We start from the raw sequence: 17,526 nt of genomic DNA, 5'->3' as shown, positions 1-17,526 counted from the left end.
AACCGTCTTGATAAGTTAATGGGACCTCCACGTCTCTACTGAGGGGTATTGAAAGCATCTTGTTAGGTTATGGGACCTCCACGTCTCTTCTGATGGGCATTAAAAGCATCTAGTTAACCTACTGGGACCTCCACGTCTCTTCTGAGGGGCATTAAAAGCGTCTTGTTAAGCTACTGGGACCTCCACCACTTTTCCGAGGGACATTAAACGCGTCTTGTTAAGCTACTGGGACCTCCACGTCTCTTCTGAGGGGCATTAAAAGCATCTTGTTAAGCTACTGGGACCTCCACGTCTCTTCTGAGGGTCATTAAAAGCATCATGTTAAGCTACTGGGACCTCCACGTCTCTTCTGAGGGGCATTAAAAGCGTCTTGTTAAGCTACTGGGACCTCCACGTCTCTTCTGAGGGGCATTAAAAGCATCTTGTTCATCTACTGGGAGCTCCACGTCTCTTCTGAGGGGCATGAAATGCGTCTTGTTAAGCTACTGGGACCTCCACCACTTTTCCGAGGGGCAATAAAAGCGTCTTGTTAAGCTACTGGGACCTCCACGTCTCTTCTGAGGGGCATTAAAAGCGTCTTGTTAAACTACTGGGTCCTCCACCACTTTTCCGAGGGGCATTAAAAGCGTCTTGTTAAGCTACTGGAACCTCCACGTCTCTTCTGAGGGGCATTAAAAGCGTCTTGTTAAGCTACTGGGACCTCCACGTCTCTTCTGAGTGTCATTAAAAGCATTTTGTTAAGCTACTGGGACCTCCACGTCTCTTCCGAGGGGCATTAAAAGCATCTTGTTAAGCTACTGGGACCTCCACGTCTCTTCTGAGGGGCATTAAAAGCATCTTGTTAAGCTACTGGGACCTCCACGTCTCTTCCAAGGGGCATTCAAACCGTCTTGTTAAGCTACTGGGACCTCCACGTCTCTTCTGAGGGGCATTGAAAGCGTCTTGTTAAGCTACTGGGACCTCCACCACTTTTCCGAGAGGCATTAAAAGCGTCTTGTTATACTACTGGGACCTCCACTTCTCTTCTAAGGGGCATTAAAAGCGTCTTATTAAGCTACGGGGACCTCCACGTCTCTTCTTAGGGGCATTAAAAATGCCTTGTTAAGCTACTGGGACCTCCACGTCTCTTCTGGGGTGGATTAAAAGCATCTTGTTAAGCTACTGGGTCGTCCACCACTTTTCCGAGGGGCATTTAAAGCGTCTTGCTAACCTACTGGGACCTCCACGTCTCTTCTGAGGGGCATTAAAAGCGTCTTGTTAAGCTACTGGGACCTCCACGTTTCTTCTGAGGGGCATTATAAACATCTTGTTAAGCTACTGGGACCTCCACGTCTCTTCTGAGGGGCATTAAAAGCTTCTTTTAAACTACTGGGACCTCCACGTCTCTTCTCAGATGCATTAAAAGCGTCTTGTTAAGCTACTGGGACCTCCACCACTTTTCCAAGGGGCAGTAAAAGCATCTTGTTAAGCTACTGGAGCCTCCATGTCTCTTCTGAGGGGCATTAAAGCGTCTTGTTAAGCTACTGGGACTTCCACGTCTCTTCCAAGGGGCATTAAAAGCGTCTTGTTAAGCTACTGGGACTTCCACGTCTCTTCTGAGGGGCATTAAAAGCGTCTTGTTAAGCTACTGGGACCTCCACGTCTCTTCTGAGGGGCATTAAAAGCATCTTGTTAAGCTAATGGGACCTCCACGTCTCTTCTAAGGGGTATTAAAAGCGTGTTGTTAAGCTACGGGGACCTCCACGTCTCTTCTTAGGGGCATTAAAAATGTCTTGTTAAGCTACTGGGACCTCCACATCTCTTCTGGGGAGGATTAAAAGCATCTTGTTAAGCTACTGGGACGTCCACCACTTTTGCGAGGGGCATTTAAAGCGTCTTGCTAGCCTACTGGGACCTCCACGTCTCTTCTGAGGGGCATTAAAAGCGTCTTGTTAAGCTACTGGGACCTCCACGTTTCTTCTGAGGGGCATTATAAACATCTTGTTAAGCTACTGGGACCTCCACGTCTCTTCTGAGGGGCATTATAAACATCTTGTTAAGCTACTGGGACCTCCACGTCTCTTCTGAGGGGCATTAAAAGCTTCTTTTAAACTACTGGGACATCCACGTCTCTTCTCAGATGCATTAAAAGCGTCTTGTTAAGCTACTGGGACCTCCACCACTTTTCCGAGGGGCAGTAAAAGCATCTTGTTAAGCTACTGGAGCCTCCATGTCTCTTCTGAGGGGCATTAAAGCGTCTTGTTAAGCTACTGGGACTTCCATGTCTCTTCCAAGGGGCATTAAAAGCGTCTTGTTAAGCTACTGGGACTTCCACGTCTCTTCTGAGGGGCATTAAAAGCGTCTTGTTAAGCTACTGGGACCTCCAGGTCTCTTCTGAGGGGCATTAAAAGCGTCTTGTTAAGCTAATGGGACCTCCACCACTTTTACGAGGGGCATTAAAAACGTCTTGTTAAGCTACTGGAACCTCCACGTCTCTTCCGAGGGGCATTAATAGCATTTTGTTAAGCTACTGGGACCTCCACGTCTCTTCTGAGGGGCATTAAAAGCGTCTAGTTAACCTACTTGGACCTCCACGTCTCTTCTGAGGGGCATTAAAAGCGTCTTGTTAAGCTACTGGGACCTCCACGTCTCTTCTGAGGGGCATTAAAAGCATCTTGTTAAGCTACTGGGACCTCCACGTCTCTTCTGAGGGGCATTAAAAGCGTCTTGTTAAGCTACTGGGACCTCCACGTCTCTTCTGAGGGGCATTAAAAGCGTCTTGTTAAGCTACTGGGACCTCCACGTCTTTTCTGAAGGGCACTGAAAGCGTCTTGTTCAGCTACTGGGACCTCCACGTCTCTTCTGAGGGGCATTAAAAACGTCTTATTAAGCTACTGGGACCTCCACGTCTCTTCTGAGGGGCATTAAAAGTGTCTTGTTAAGATACTGGGCCCTCCACGTCTCTTCTGAGGGTCATTTAAAGCATCTTTTTAAGCTACTGGGACCTCCACGTCTCTTCTGAGGGGCATTAAAAGCGTCTTGTTAAGCTACTGGGACCTCCACGTCTCTTCTGAGGGACATTAAAAGCGTCTTGCTAAGCTACTGAGACCTCCACGTCTCTTCTGAGGGGCATTAAAAGCATCTTGTTAAGCTACTGGGACCGCCACCACTTTTCCGAGGGGCATTAAAAGCGTCTTGTTAAACTACTGGGATCTCCACCACTTTTCTGAGGGGCATTAAAAGCGTCTTGTTAAGCTACTGGGACCTCCACGTCTCTTCTGTGGGGCATGAAAAGCGTCTTGTTAAGCTACTGGGACATCCACGTCTCTTCTGAGGGTCATTAAAAGCATCTTGTTAAGCTATTGGGACCTCCACGTCTCTTCCGATGGGCATTAAAAGCATCTTGTTAAGTTACTGGGACCTCCACGTCTCTTCTGAGGGGCATTAAAAGCGTCTAGTTAAACTACTAGGACATCCACGTCTCTTCTGAGGGGCATTAAAAGTGTCTTGTTAAGCTACTGGGACGTTCACGTCTCTTCTGAGGGTCATTAAAAGCATCTTGTTAAGCTACTGTGACCTCAACGTCTCTTCCGAGCGGTATTAAAAGCATCTTGTTAGGTTACTGGGACCTCCACGTCTCTTCTGAGGGGAATTAAAAGCGTCTAGTTAACCTACTGGGACCTCCACGTCTCTTCTGAGGGGCATTAAAAGCGTCTTGTTAAGCTACTGGGACCTCCACGTCTCTTCTGAGCGGCATTAAAAGCTTCTTATTAAGCTACTGGGACCTCCACGTCTCTTCTGAGGGGCATTAAAAGCATCTTTTTAAGCTACTGGGACCTCCACCACTTTTCCGAGGGGTATTAAAAGCATCTTGTTAAGCTACTGGGACCTCCAAGTCTCTTCTGAGGGGCATTAAAAGCGTCTTGTTAAACTACTGGGACCTCCACCACTTTTCCGAGGGGCATTAAAAGCGTCTTGTTAAGCTACTGGGACCTCCACGTCTCTTCCGAGGGGCATTAATAGCATTTTGTTAAGCTACTGGAACCTCCACGTCTCTTCTGAGGGGCATTAAAAGCGTCTAGTTAACCTACTTGGACCTCCACGTCTCTTCTGAGGGGAATTAAAAGCGTCTTGTTAAGCTACTGGGACCTCCACGTCTCTTCTGAGGGGCATTAAAAGCGTCTTGTTAAGCTACTGGGACCTCCACATCTCTTCTGAGGGGCATTAAAAGCGTCTTGTTAAGCTACTGGGACCTCCACGTCTCTTCTGAGGGGCATTAAAAGCGTCTTGTTTAGCTACTGGAACCTCCACGTCTATTCTGAGGGGCATTAAATGCGTCTTGTTAAGCTACTGGGACCTCCACCACTTTTCCGAGGGGCATTAAAAACGTCTTGTTAAGCTACTGGGACCTCCACGTCTCTTCTGAGGGGCATTAAAAGCGTCTTGTTAAGATACTGGGTCCTCCACGTCTCTTCTGAGGGTCATTTAAAGCATCTTGTTAAGCTACCGGGACCTCCACGTCTCTTCTGAGGGGCATTAAAAGCGTCTTGTTAAGCTACTGGGACCTCCACGTCTCTTCTGAGGGGCATTAAAAGCATCTTGTTAAGCTACTGGGACCGCCACCACTTTTCCGAGGGGCATTAAAAGCGTCTTGTTAAACTACTGGGATCTCCACCACTTTTCTGAGGGGCATTAAAAGCGTCTTGTTAAGCTACTGGGACCTCCACGTCTCTTCTGAGGGGCATTAAAAGCGTCTTGTTAAGCTACTGGGACATCCACGTCTCTTCTGAGGGTCATTAAAAGCGTCTTGTTAAGCTATTGGGACCTCCACGTCTCTTCCGAGGGGCATTAAAAGCATCTTGTTAAGCTACTGGGACCTCCACATCTCTTCTGAGGGGCATTAAAAGCGTTTTTTTAAGCTTCTGGGACCTCCACGTCTCTTCCGAGCGGTATTAAAAGCATCTTGTTAAGTTACTGGGACCTCCACGTCTCTTCTGAGGGGCATTAAAAGCGTCTAGTTAACCTACTGGGACCTCCACGTCTCTTCTGAGGATCATTAAAAGCATCTTGTTAAGCTACTGGGACCTCCACGTCTCTTCTGAGGGGCATTAAAAGCGTCTTGTTAAGCTACTGGGACCTCCACGTCTCTTCTGAGGGACATTAAAAGCGTCTTGTTAAGCTACTGGGACGTTCATGTCTCTTCTGAGGGTCATTAAAAGCATCTTGTTAAGCTACTGTGACCTCAACGTCTCTTCCGAGCGGTATTAAAGGCATCTTGTTAAGTTACTGGGACCTCCACGTCTCTTCTGAGGGGCATTAAAAGCGTCTAGTTAAACTACTAGGATCTCCACGTCTCTTCTGAGGGGCATTAAAAGCGTCTTGTTAAGCTACTGGGACCTCCACATCTCTTCTGAACGGCATTAAAAGCGTCTTGTTAAGCTACTGGGACCTCCACGTCTCTTCTGAGGGGCATTAAAAGCGTCTTGTTAAGCTACTGGGACCTCCACGTCTCTTCTGAGGGGCATTAAAAGCATCTTTTTAAGCTACTGGGACCTCCACCACTTTTCCGAGGGGCATTAAAAGCGTCTTGTTAAGCTACTGGGACGTTCACGTCTCTTCTGAGGGTCATTAAAAGCATCTTGTTAAGCTACTGTGACCTCAACGTCTCTTCCGAGCGGTATTAAAGGCATCTTGTTAAGTTACTGGGACCTCCACGTCTCTTCTGAGGGGAATTAAAAGCGTCTAGTTAACCTACTGGGACCTCCACGTCTCTTCTGAGGGGCATTAAAAGCATCTTGTTAAGCTACTGGGACCTCCACGTCTCTTCTGAGGGGCATTAAAAGCTTCTTATTAAGCTACTGGGACCTCCACGTCTCTTCTGAGGGGCAATAAAAGCATCTTGTTAAGCTACTGGGACCTCCACGTCTCTTCTGAGGGGCATTAAAAGCATCTTGTTAAGCTACTGGGACCTCCACGTCTCTTCTGAGGGACATTAAAAGCGTCTTGTTAAACTACTGGGTTCTCCACCAATTTTCTGAGGGGCATTTAAAGCGTCTTGTTAAGCTACTGGGACCTCCACGTCTCTTCTGAGGGGCATTAAAAGCGTCTTGTTAAGCTACTGGGACATCCACGTCTCTTCTGAGGGTCATTAAAAGCATCTTGTTAAGCTATTGGGACCTCCACGTCTCTTCCGAGGGGCATTAAAAGCATCTTGTTAAGCTACTGGGACCTCCACATCTCTTCTGAGGGGCATTAAAAGCGTTTTTTTTAGCTTCTGGGACCTCCACGTCTCTACTGAGGGGTATTAAAAGCATCTTGTTAAGTTACTGGGACCTCCACGTCTCTTCTGAGGGGCATTAAAAGCGTCTAGTTAAACTACTAGGATCTCCACATCTCTTCTGAGGGGCATTAAAAGCGTATTGTTAAGCTACTGGGACCTCCACATCTCTTCTGAACGGCATTAAAACCGTCTTGTTAAGCTACTGGGACCTCCACGTCTCTTCTGAGGGGCATTAAAAGCGTCTTGTTAAGCTACTGGGACCTCCACGTCTCTTCTGTGGGGCATTAAAAGCATCTTTTTAAGCTACTGGGACCTCCACCACTTTTCCGAGGGGCATTAAAAGCGTCTTGTTAAGCTACTGGGACGTTCATGTCTCTTCTGAGGGTCATTAAAAGCATCTTGTTAAGCTACTGTGACCTCAACGTCTCTTCCGAGCGGTATTAAAAGCATCTTGTTAAGTTACTGGAACCTCCACGTCTCTTCTGAGGGGCATTAAAAGCGTCTAGTTAACCTACTGGGACCTCCACGTCTCTTTTGAGGGGCATTAAAAGCGTCTTGTTAAGCTACTGGGACCTCCACGTCTCTTCTGAGGGGCATTAAAAGCTTCTTATTAAGCTACTGGGACCTCCACGTCTCTTCTGAGGGGCATTAAAAGCATCTTTTTAAGCTACTGGGACCTCCACGACTTTTCCGAGGGGTATTAAAAGCATCTTGTTAAGCTACTGGGACCTCCAAGTCTCTTCTGACGGGCATTAAAAGCGTCTTGTTAAACTACTGGGACCTCCACCACTTTTCCGAGGGGCATTAAAAGCGTCTTGTTAAGCTACTGGGACCTCCACGTCTCTTCTGAGGGGCATTAAAAGCGTCTTGTTAAGCTACTGGGACCTCCACGTCTCTTCTGAGGGGCATTAAAAGCGTCTTGTTAAGCTAATGGAACCTCTACGTCTCTTCTAAGGGGTGTTAAAAGCGTGTTGTTAAGCTATGGGGACCTCCACGTCTCTTCTTAGGGGCATTAAAAATGCCTTGTTAAGCTACTGGGACCTCCACATCTCTTCTGAGGTGGATTAAAAGCGTCTTGTTAAGCTACTGGGACCTCCACTACTTTTCCGAGGGGCATTAAAAGCGTCTTGCTAAGCTACTGGGACCTCCACGTCTCTTCTGAGGGTCATTAAAAGCATCTTGTTAAGCTACTGGGACCTCCACCACTTTTACGAGGGGCATTAAAAACGTCTTGTTAAGCTACTGGAACCTCCACGTCTCTTCCGAGGGGCATTAATAGCATTTTGTTAAGCTACTGGGACCTCCACGTCTCTTCTGAGGGGCATTAAAAGCGTCTAGTTAACCTACTTGGACCTCCACGTCTCTTCTGAGGGGCATTAAAAGCGTCTTGTTAAGCTACTGGGACCTCCACGTCTCTTCTGAGGGGCATTAAAAGCATCTTGTTAAGCTACTGGGACCTCCACGTCTCTTCTGAGGGGCATTAAAAGCGTCTTGTTAAGTTACTGGGACCTCCACGTCTCTTCTGAGGGGCATTAAAAGCGTTTTGTTAAGCTACTGGGACCTCCACGTCTCTTCTGAGGGGCATTAAAAGCGTCTTGTTCAGCTACTGGGACCTCCACGTCTCTTCTGAGGGGCATTAAATGCGTCTTGTTAAGCTACTGGGACCTCCACCACTTTTACGAGGGGCATTAATAACGTCTTGTTAAGCTACTGGGACCTCCACGTCTCTTCTGAGGGGCATTAAAAGCGTCTTGTTAAGATACTGGGCCCTCCACGTCTCTTCTGAGGGTCATTAAAAGCATCTTGTTAAGCTACTGGGACCTCCACATCTCTTCTGAACGGCATTAAAACCGTCTTGTTAAGCTACTGGGACCTCCACGTCTCTTCTGAGGGGCATTAAAAGCGTCTTGTTAAGCTACTGGGACCTCCACGTCTCTTCTGAGGGGCATTAAAAGCATCTTTTTAAGCTACTGGGACCTCCACCACTTTTCCGAGGGGCATTAAAAGCGTCTTGTTAAGCTACTGGGACGTTCATGTCTCTTCTGAGGGTCATTAAAAGCATCTTGTTAAGCTACTGTGACCTCAACGTCTCTTCCGAGCGGTATTAAAAGCATCTTGTTAAGTTACTGGGACCTCCACGTCTCTTCTGAGGGGCATTAAAAGCGTCTAGTTAACCTACTGGGACCTCCACGTCTCTTTTGAGGGGCATTAAAAGCGTCTTGTTAAGCTACTGGGACCTCCACGTCTCTTCTGAGGGGCATTAAAAGCTTCTTATTAAGCTACTGGGACCTCCACGTCTCTTCTGAGGGGCATTAAAAGCATCTTTTTAAGCTACTGGGACCTCCACCACTTTTCCGAGGGGTATTAAAAGCATCTTGTTAAGCTACTGGGACCTCCACGTCTCTTCCGAGGGGCATTAATAGCATTTTGTTAAGCTACTGGGACCTCCACGTCTCTTCTGAGTGGCATTAAAAGCGTCTAGTTAACCTACTTGGACCTCCACGTCTCTTCTGAGGGGCATTAAAAGCGTCTTGTTAAGCTACTGGTACCTCCACGTCTCTTCTGAGTCGCATTAAAAGCATCTTGTTAAGCTACTGGGACCTCCACGTCTCTTCTGAGGGGCATTAAAATCGTCTTGTTAAGCTACTGGGACCTCCACGTCTCTTCTGAGGGGCATTAAAAGCGTCTTGTTAAGCTTCTGGGACCTCCACGTCTCTTCTGAGGGGCATTAAAAGCATCTTGTTTAGCTACTGGAACCTCCACGTCTATTCTGAGGGGCATTAAATGCGTCTTGTTAAGCTACTGGGACCTCCACCACTTTTACGAGGGGCATTAAAAACGTCTTGTTAAGCTACTGGGACCTCCACGTCTCTTCTGAGGGGCATTAAAAGCGTCTTGTTAAGATACTGGGTCCTCCACGTCTCTTCTGAGGGTCATTTAAAGCATCTTGTTAAGCTACCGGGACCTCCACGTCTCTTCTGAGGGGCATTAAAAGCGTCTTGTTAAGCTACTGGGACCTCCACGTCTCTTCTGAGGGGCATTAAAAGCATCTTGTTAAGCTACTGGGACCGCCACCACTTTTCCGAGGGGCATTAAAAGCGTCTTGTTAAACTACTCGGATCTCCACCACTTTTCTGAGGGGCATTAAAAGCGTCTTGTTAAGCTACTGGGACCTCCACGTCTCTTCTGAGGGGCATTAAAAGCGTCTTGTTAAGCTACTGGGACATCCACGTCTCTTCTGAGGGTCATTAAAAGCGTCTTGTTAAGCTATTGGGACCTCCACGTCTCTTCCGAGGGGCATTAAAAGCATCTTGTTAAGCTACTGGGACCTCCACATCTCTTCTGAGGGGCATTAAAAGCGTTTTTTTAAGCTTCTGGGACCTCCACGTCTCTTCCGAGCGGTATTAAAAGCATCTTGTTAAGTTACTGGGACCTCCACGTCTCTTCTGAGGGGCATTAAAAGCGTCTAGTTAACCTACTGGGACCTCCACGTCTCTTCTGAGGATCATTAAAAGCATCTTGTTAAGCTACTGGGACCTCCACGTCTCTTCTGAGGGGCATTAAAAGCGTCTTGTTAAGCTACTGGGACCTCCACGTCTCTTCTGAGGGACATTAAAAGCGTCTTGTTAAGCTACTGGGACGTTCATGTCTCTTCTGAGGGTCATTAAAAGCATCTTGTTAAGCTACTGTGACCTCAACGTCTCTTCCGAGCGGTATTAAAAGCATCTTGTTAAGTTACTGGGACCTCCACGTCTCTTCTGAGGGGCATTAAAAGCGTCTAGTTAAACTACTAGGATCTCCACGTCTCTTCTGAGGGGCATTAAAAGCGTCTTGTTAAGCTACTGGGACCTCCACATCTCTTCTGAACGGCATTAAAAGCGTCTTGTTAAGCTACTGGGACCTCCACGTCTCTTCTGAGGGGCATTAAAAGCATCTTTTTAAGCTACTGGGACCTCCACCACTTTTCCGAGGGGCATTAAAAGCGTCTTGTTAAGCTACTGGGACGTTCACGTCTCTTCTGAGGGTCATTAAAAGCATCTTGTTAAGCTACTGTGACCTCAACGTCTCTTCCGAGCGGTATTAAAGGCATCTAGTTAAGTTACTGGGACCTCCACGTCTCTTCTGAGGGGAATTAAAAGCGTCTAGTTAACCTACTGGGACCTCCACATCTCTTCTGAGGGGCATTAAAAGCGTCTTGTTAAGCTACTGGGACCTCCACGTCTCTTCTGAGGGGCATTAAAAGCTTCTTATTAAGCTACTGGGACCTCCACGTCTCTTCTGAGGGGCAATAAAAGCATCTTGTTAAGCTACTGGGACCTCCACGTCTCTTCTGAGGGGCATTAAAAGCATCTTGTTAAGCTACTGGGACCTCCACGTCTCTTCTGAGGGACATTAAAAGCGTCTTGTTAAACTACTGGGTTCTCCACCACTTTTCTGAGGGGCATTTAAAGCGTCTTGTTAAGCTACTGGGACCTCCACGTCTCTTCTGAGGGGCATTAAAAGCGTCTTGTTAAGCTACTGGGACATCCACGTCTCTTCTGAGGGTCATTAAAAGCATCTTGTTAAGCTATTGGGACCTCCACGTCTCTTCCGAGGGGCATTAAAAGCATCTTGTTAAGCTACTGGGACCTCCACATCTCTTCTGAGGGGCATTAAAAGCGTTTTTTTTAGCTTCTGGGACCTCCACGTCTCTACTGAGGGGTATTAAAAGCATCTTGTTAAGTTACTGGGACCTCCACGTCTCTTCTGAGGGGCATTAAAAGCGTCTAGTTAAACTACTAGGATCTCCACATCTCTTCTGAGGGGCATTAAAAGCGTATTGTTAAGCTACTGGGACCTCCACATCTCTTCTGAACGGCATTAAAACCGTCTTGTTAAGCTACTGGGACCTCCACGTCTCTTCTGAGGGGCATTAAAAGCGTCTTGTTAAGCTACTGGGACCTCCACGTCTCTTCTGTGGGGCATTAAAAGCATCTTTTTAAGCTACTGGGACCTCCACCACTTTTCCGAGGGGCATTAAAAGCGTCTTGTTAAGCTACTGGGACGTTCATGTCTCTTCTGAGGGTCATTAAAAGCATCTTGTTAAGCTACTGTGACCTCAACGTCTCTTCCGAGCGGTATTAAAAGCATCTTGTTAAGTTACTGGAACCTCCACGTCTCTTCTGAGGGGCATTAAAAGCGTCTAGTTAACCTACTGGGACCTCCACGTCTCTTTTGAGGGGCATTAAAAGCGTCTTGTTAAGCTACTGGGACCTCCACGTCTCTTCTGAGGGGCATTAAAAGCTTCTTATTAAGCTACTGGGACCTCCACGTCTCTTCTGAGGGGCATTAAAAGCATCTTTTTAAGCTACTGGGACCTCCACGACTTTTCCGAGGGGTATTAAAAGCATCTTGTTAAGCTACTGGGACCTCCAAGTCTCTTCTGACGGGCATTAAAAGCGTCTTGTTAAACTACTGGGACCTCCACCACTTTTCCGAGGGGCATTAAAAGCGTCTTGTTAAGCTACTGGGACCTCCACGTCTCTTCTGAGGGGCATTTAAAGCGTCTTGTTAAGCTACTGGGACCTCCACGTCTCTTCTGAGGGGCATTAAAAGCGTCTTGTTAAGCTAATGGGACCTCCACGTCTCTTCTAAGGGGTGTTAAAAGCGTGTTGTTAAGCTATGGGGACCTCCACGTCTCTTCTTAGGGGCATTAAAAATGCCTTGTTAAGCTACTGGGACCTCCACATCTCTTCTGAGGTGGATTAAAAGCGTCTTGTTAAGCTACTGGGACCTCCACTACTTTTCCGAGGGGCATTAAAAGCGTCTTGCTAAGCTACTGGGACCTCCACGTCTCTTCTGAGGGTCATTAAAAGCATCTTGTTAAGCTACTGGGACCTCCACCACTTTTACGAGGGGCATTAAAAACGTCTTGTTAAGCTACTGGAACCTCCACGTCTCTTCCGAGGGGCATTAATAGCATTTTGTTAAGCTACTGGGACCTCCACGTCTCTTCTGAGGGGCATTAAAAGCGTCTAGTTAACCTACTTGGACCTCCACGTCTCTTCTGAGGGGCATTAAAAGCGTCTTGTTAAGCTACTGGGACCTCCACGTCTCTTCTGAGGGGCATTAAAAGCGTTTTGTTAAGCTACTGGGACCTCCACGTCTCTTCTGAGGGGCATTAAAAGCGTATTGTTAAGCTACTGGGACCTCCACGTCTCTTCTGAGGGGCATTAAAAGCGTCTTGTTAAGCTACTGGGACCTCCACGTCTCTTCTGAAGGGCATTGAAAGCGTCTTGTTCAGCTACTGGGACCTCCACGTCTCTTCTGAGGGGCATTAAAAACGTCTTGTTAAGCTACTGGGACCTCCACGTCTCTTCTGAGGGGCATTAAAAGCGTCTTGTTAAGATACTGGGCCCTCCACGTCTCTTCTGAGGGTCATTTAAAGCATCTTTTTAAGCTACTGGGACCTCCACGTCTCTTCTGAGGGGCATTAAAAGCGTCTTGTTAAGCTACTGGGACCTCCACGTCTCTTCTGAGGGACATTAAAAGCGTCTTGCTAAGCTACTGGGACCTCCACGTCTCTTCTGAGGGGCATTAAAAGCATCTTGTTAAGCTACTGGGACCGCCACCACTTTTCCGAGGGGCATTAAAAGCGTCTTGTTAAACTACTGGGATCTCCACCACTTTTCTGAGGGGCATTAAAAGCGTCTTGTTAAGCTACTGGGACCTCCACGTCTCTTCTGAGGGGCATTAAAAGCGTCTTGTTAAGCTACTGGGACATCCACGTCTCTTCTGAGGGTCATTAAAAGCATCTTGTTAAGCTATTGGGACCTCCACGTCTCTTCCGAGGGGCATTAAAAGCATCTTGTTAAGCTACTGGTACCTCCACATCTCTTCTGAGGGGCATTAAAAGCGTTTATTTAAGCTTCTGGGACCTCCACGTCTCTACTGAGGGGTATTAAAAGCATCTTGTTAAGTTACTGGGACCTCCACGTCTCTTCTGAGGGGCATTAAAAGCGTCTAGTTAAACTACTAGGACATCCACGTCTCTTCTGAGGGGCATTAAAAGCGTCTTGTTAAGCTACTGGGACCTCCACGTCTCTTCTGAGGGGCATTAAATGCGTTTTGTTAAGCTTCAGGGACCTCCACGTCTCTTCTGAGGGGCATTAAAAGCTTCTTGTTAAGCTACTGGGACCTCCACGTCTCTTCTGAGGGGCATTAAAAGTGTATTGTTAAGCTACTGGGACCTCTACATCTCTTCTGAGAGGCATTAAAAGCGTCTTGTTAAGCTACTGGGACCTCCACGTCTCTTCTGAGGGGCATTAAAAGCGTCTTGTTAAGCTACAGGGACCTCCACGTCTCTTCTGAGGGGCATTAAAAGCATCTTTTTAAGCTACTGGAACCTCCACCACTTTTCCGAGGGGCATTAAAAGCGTCTTGTTAAGCTACTGGGACCTCCACGTCTCTTTTGAGGGGCATTAAAAGCGTCTTGTTAAGCTACTGGGACGTTCACATCTCTTCTGAGGGTCATTAAAAGCATCTTGTTAAGCTACTGGGACCTCCACGTCTCTTCCGAGGGGCATTAAAAGCATCTTGTTAAGCTACTGGGACCTCCACGTCTCTTCTGAGGGGCATTAAAAGCTTCTTGTTAAGCTACTGGGACCTCCACGTCTCTTCCAAGGGCCATTCAAACCGTCTTGATAAGTTAATGGGACCTCCACGTCTCTACTGAGGGGTATTGAAAGCATCTTGTTAGGTTATGGGACCTCCACGTCTCTTCTGATGGGCATTAAAAGCATGTAGTTAACCTACTGGGACCTCCACGTCTCTTCTGAGGGGCATTAAAAGCGTCTTGTTAAGCTACTGGGACCTCCACCACTTTTCCGAGGGACATTAAACGCGTCTTGTTAAGCTACTGGGACCTCCACGTCTCTTCTGAGGGGCATTAAAAGCATCTTGTTAAGCTACTGGGACCTCCACGTCTCTTCTGAGGGTCATTAAAAGCATCTTGTTAAGCTACTGGGACCTCCACGTCTCTTCTGAGGGGCATTAAAAGCGTCTTGTTAAGCTACTGGGACCTCCACGTCTCTTCTGAGGGGCATTAAAAGCATCTTGTTCATCTACTGGGAGCTCCACGTCTCTTCTGAGGGGCATGAAATGCGTCTTGTTAAGCTACTGGGACCTCCACCACTTTTCCGAGGGGCAATAAAAGCGTCTTGTTAAGCTACTGGGACCTCCACGTCTCTTCTGAGGGGCATTAAAAGCGTCTTGTTAAACTACTGGGTCCTCCACCACTTTTCCGAGGGGCATTAAAAGCGTCTTGTTAAGCTACTGGAACCTCCACGTCTCTTCTGAGGGGCATTAAAAGCGTCTTGTTAAGCTACTGGGACCTCCACGTCTCTTCTGAGTGTCATTAAAAGCATTTTGTTAAGCTACTGGGACCTCCACGTCTCTTCCGAGGGGCATTAAAAGCATCTTGTTAAGCTACTGGGACCTCCACGTCTCTTCTGAGGGGCATTAAAAGCATCTTGTTAAGCTACTGGGACCTCCACGTCTCTTCCAAGGGGCATTCAAACCGTCTTGTTAAGCTACTGGGACCTCCACGTCTCTTCTGAGGGGCATTGAAAGCGTCTTGTTAAGCTACTGGGACCTCCACCACTTTTCCGAGAGGCATTAAAAGCGTCTTGTTATACTACTGGGACCTCCACTTCTCTTCTAAAGGGCATTAAAAGCATCTTATTAAGCTACGGGGACCTCCACGTCTCTTCTTAGGGGCATTAAAAATGCCTTGCTAAGCTACTGGGACCTCCACGTCTCTTCTGGGGTGGATTAAAAGCATCTTGTTAAGCTACTGGGACGTCCACCACTTTTCCGAGGGGCATTTAAAGCGTCTTGCTAACCTACTGGGACCTCCACGTCTCTTCTGAGGGGCATTAAAAGCGTCTTGTTAAGCTACTGGGACCTCCACGTTTCTTCTGAGGGGCATTATAAACATCTTGTTAAGCTACTGGGACCTCCACGTCTCTTCTGAGGGGCATTAAAACCTTCTTTTAAACTACTGGGACCTCCACGTCTCTTCTCAGATGCATTAAAAGCGTCTTGTTAAGCTACTGGGACCTCCACCACTTTTCCAAGGGGCAGTAAAAGCATCTTGTTAAGCTACTGGAGCCTCCATGTCTCTTCTGAGGGGCATTAAAGCGTCTTGTTAAGCTACTGGGACTTCCACGTCTCTTCCAAGGGGCATTAAAAGCGTCTTGTTAAGCTACTGGGACTTCCACGTCTCTTCTGAGGGGCATTAAAAGCGTCTTGTTAAGCTACTGGGACCTCCACGTCTCTTCTGAGGGGCATTAAAAGCATCTTGTTAAGCTAATGGGACCTCCACGTCTCTTCTAAGGGGTATTAAAAGCGTGTTGTTAAGCTACGGGGACCTCCACGTCTCTTCTTAGGGGCATTAAAAATGTCTTGTTAAGCTACTGGGACCTCCACATCTCTTCTGGGGAGGATTAAAAGCATCTTGTTAAGCTACTGGGACGTCCACCACTTTTGCGAGGGGCATTTAAAGCGTCTTGCTAGCCTACTGGGACCTCCACGTCTCTTCTGAGGGGCATTAAAAGCGTCTTGTTAAGCTACTGGGACCTCCACGTTTCTTCTGAGGGGCATTATAAACATCTTGTTAAGCTACTGGGACCTCCACGTCTCTTCTGAGGGGCATTAAAAGCTTCTTTTAAACTACTGGGACATCCACGTCTCTTCTCAGATGCATTAAAAGCGTCTTGTTAAGCTACTGGGACCTCCACCACTTTTCCGAGGGGCAGTAAAAGCATCTTGTTAAGCTACTGGAGCCTCCATGTCTCTTCTGAGGGGCATTAAAGCGTCTTGTTAAGCTACTGGGACTTCCATGTCTCTTCCAAGGGGCATTAAAAGCGTCTTGTTAAGCTACTGGGACTTCCACGTCTCTTCTGAGGGGCATTAAAAGCGTCTTGTTAAGCTACTGGGACCTCCAGGTCTCTTCTGAGGGGCATTAAAAGCGTCTTGTTAAGCTAATGGGACCTCCACCACTTTTACGAGGGGCATTAAAAACGTCTTGTTAAGCTACTGGAACCTCCACGTCTCTTCCGAGGGGCATTAATAGCATTTTGTTAAGCTACTGGGACCTCCACGTCTCTTCTGAGGGGCATTAAAAGCGTCTTGTTAAGCTACTGGAACCTCCACGTCTCTTCTGAGGGGCATTAAAAGCGTCTTGTTAAGCTACTGGGACCTCCACGTCTCTTCTGAGGGGCATTAAAAGCATCTTGTTAAGCTACTGGGACCTCCACGTCTCTTCTGAGGGGCATTAAAAGCGTCTTGTTAAGCTACTGGGACCTCCACGTCTCTTCTGAGGGGCATTAAAAGCGTCTTGTTAAGCTACTGGGACCTCCACGTCTTTTCTGAAGGGCACTGAAAGCGTCTTGTTCAGCTACTGGGACCTCCACGTCTCTTCTGAGGGGCATTAAAAACGTCTTATTAAGCTACTGGGACCTCCACGTCTCTTCTGAGGGGCATTAAAAGTGTCTTGTTAAGATACTGGGCCCTCCACGTCTCTTCTGAGGGTCATTTAAAGCATCTTTTTAAGCTACTGGGACCTCCACGTCTCTTCTGAGGGGCATTAAAAGCGTCTTGTTAAGCTACTGGGACCTCCACGTCTCTTCTGAGGGACATTAAAAGCGTCTTGCTAAGCTACTGAGACCTCCACGTCTCTTCTGAGGGGCATTAAAAGCATCTTGTTAAGCTACTGGGACCGCCACCACTTTTCCGAGGGGCATTAAAAGCGTCTTGTTAAACTACTGGGATCTCCACCACTTTTCTGAGGGGCATTAAAAGCGTCTTGTTAAGCTACTGGGACCTCCACGTCTCTTCTGTGGGGCATTAAAAGCGTCTTGTTAAGCTACTGGGACATCCACGTCTCTTCTGAGGGTCATTAAAAGCATCTTGTTAAGCTATTGGGACCTCCACGTCTCTTCCGATGGGCATTAAAAGCATCTTGTTAAGTTACTGGGACCTCCACGTCTCTTCTGAGGGGCATTAAAAGCGTCTAGTTAAACTACTAGGACATCCACGTCTCTTCTGAGGGGCATTAAAAGCGTCTTGTTAAGCTACTGGGACGTTCACGTCTCTTCTGAGGGTCATTAAAAGCATCTTGTTAAGCTACTGTGACCTCAACGTCTCTTCCGAGCGGTATTAAAAGCATCTTGTTAGGTTACTGGGACCTCCACGTCTCTTCTGAGGGGAATTAAAAGCGTCTAGTT

Source organism: Phyllobates terribilis, unplaced genomic scaffold, assembly GCF_046119375.1.
Source record: "Phyllobates terribilis strain yellow unplaced genomic scaffold, ASM4611937v1 Scaffold_4__5_contigs__length_816908805, whole genome shotgun sequence".
Taxonomy (NCBI): domain Eukaryota; kingdom Metazoa; phylum Chordata; class Amphibia; order Anura; family Dendrobatidae; genus Phyllobates; species Phyllobates terribilis.
The sequence above is the reverse complement of the archived record's forward strand: the minus strand, read 5'-3'. Positions refer to the sequence as shown.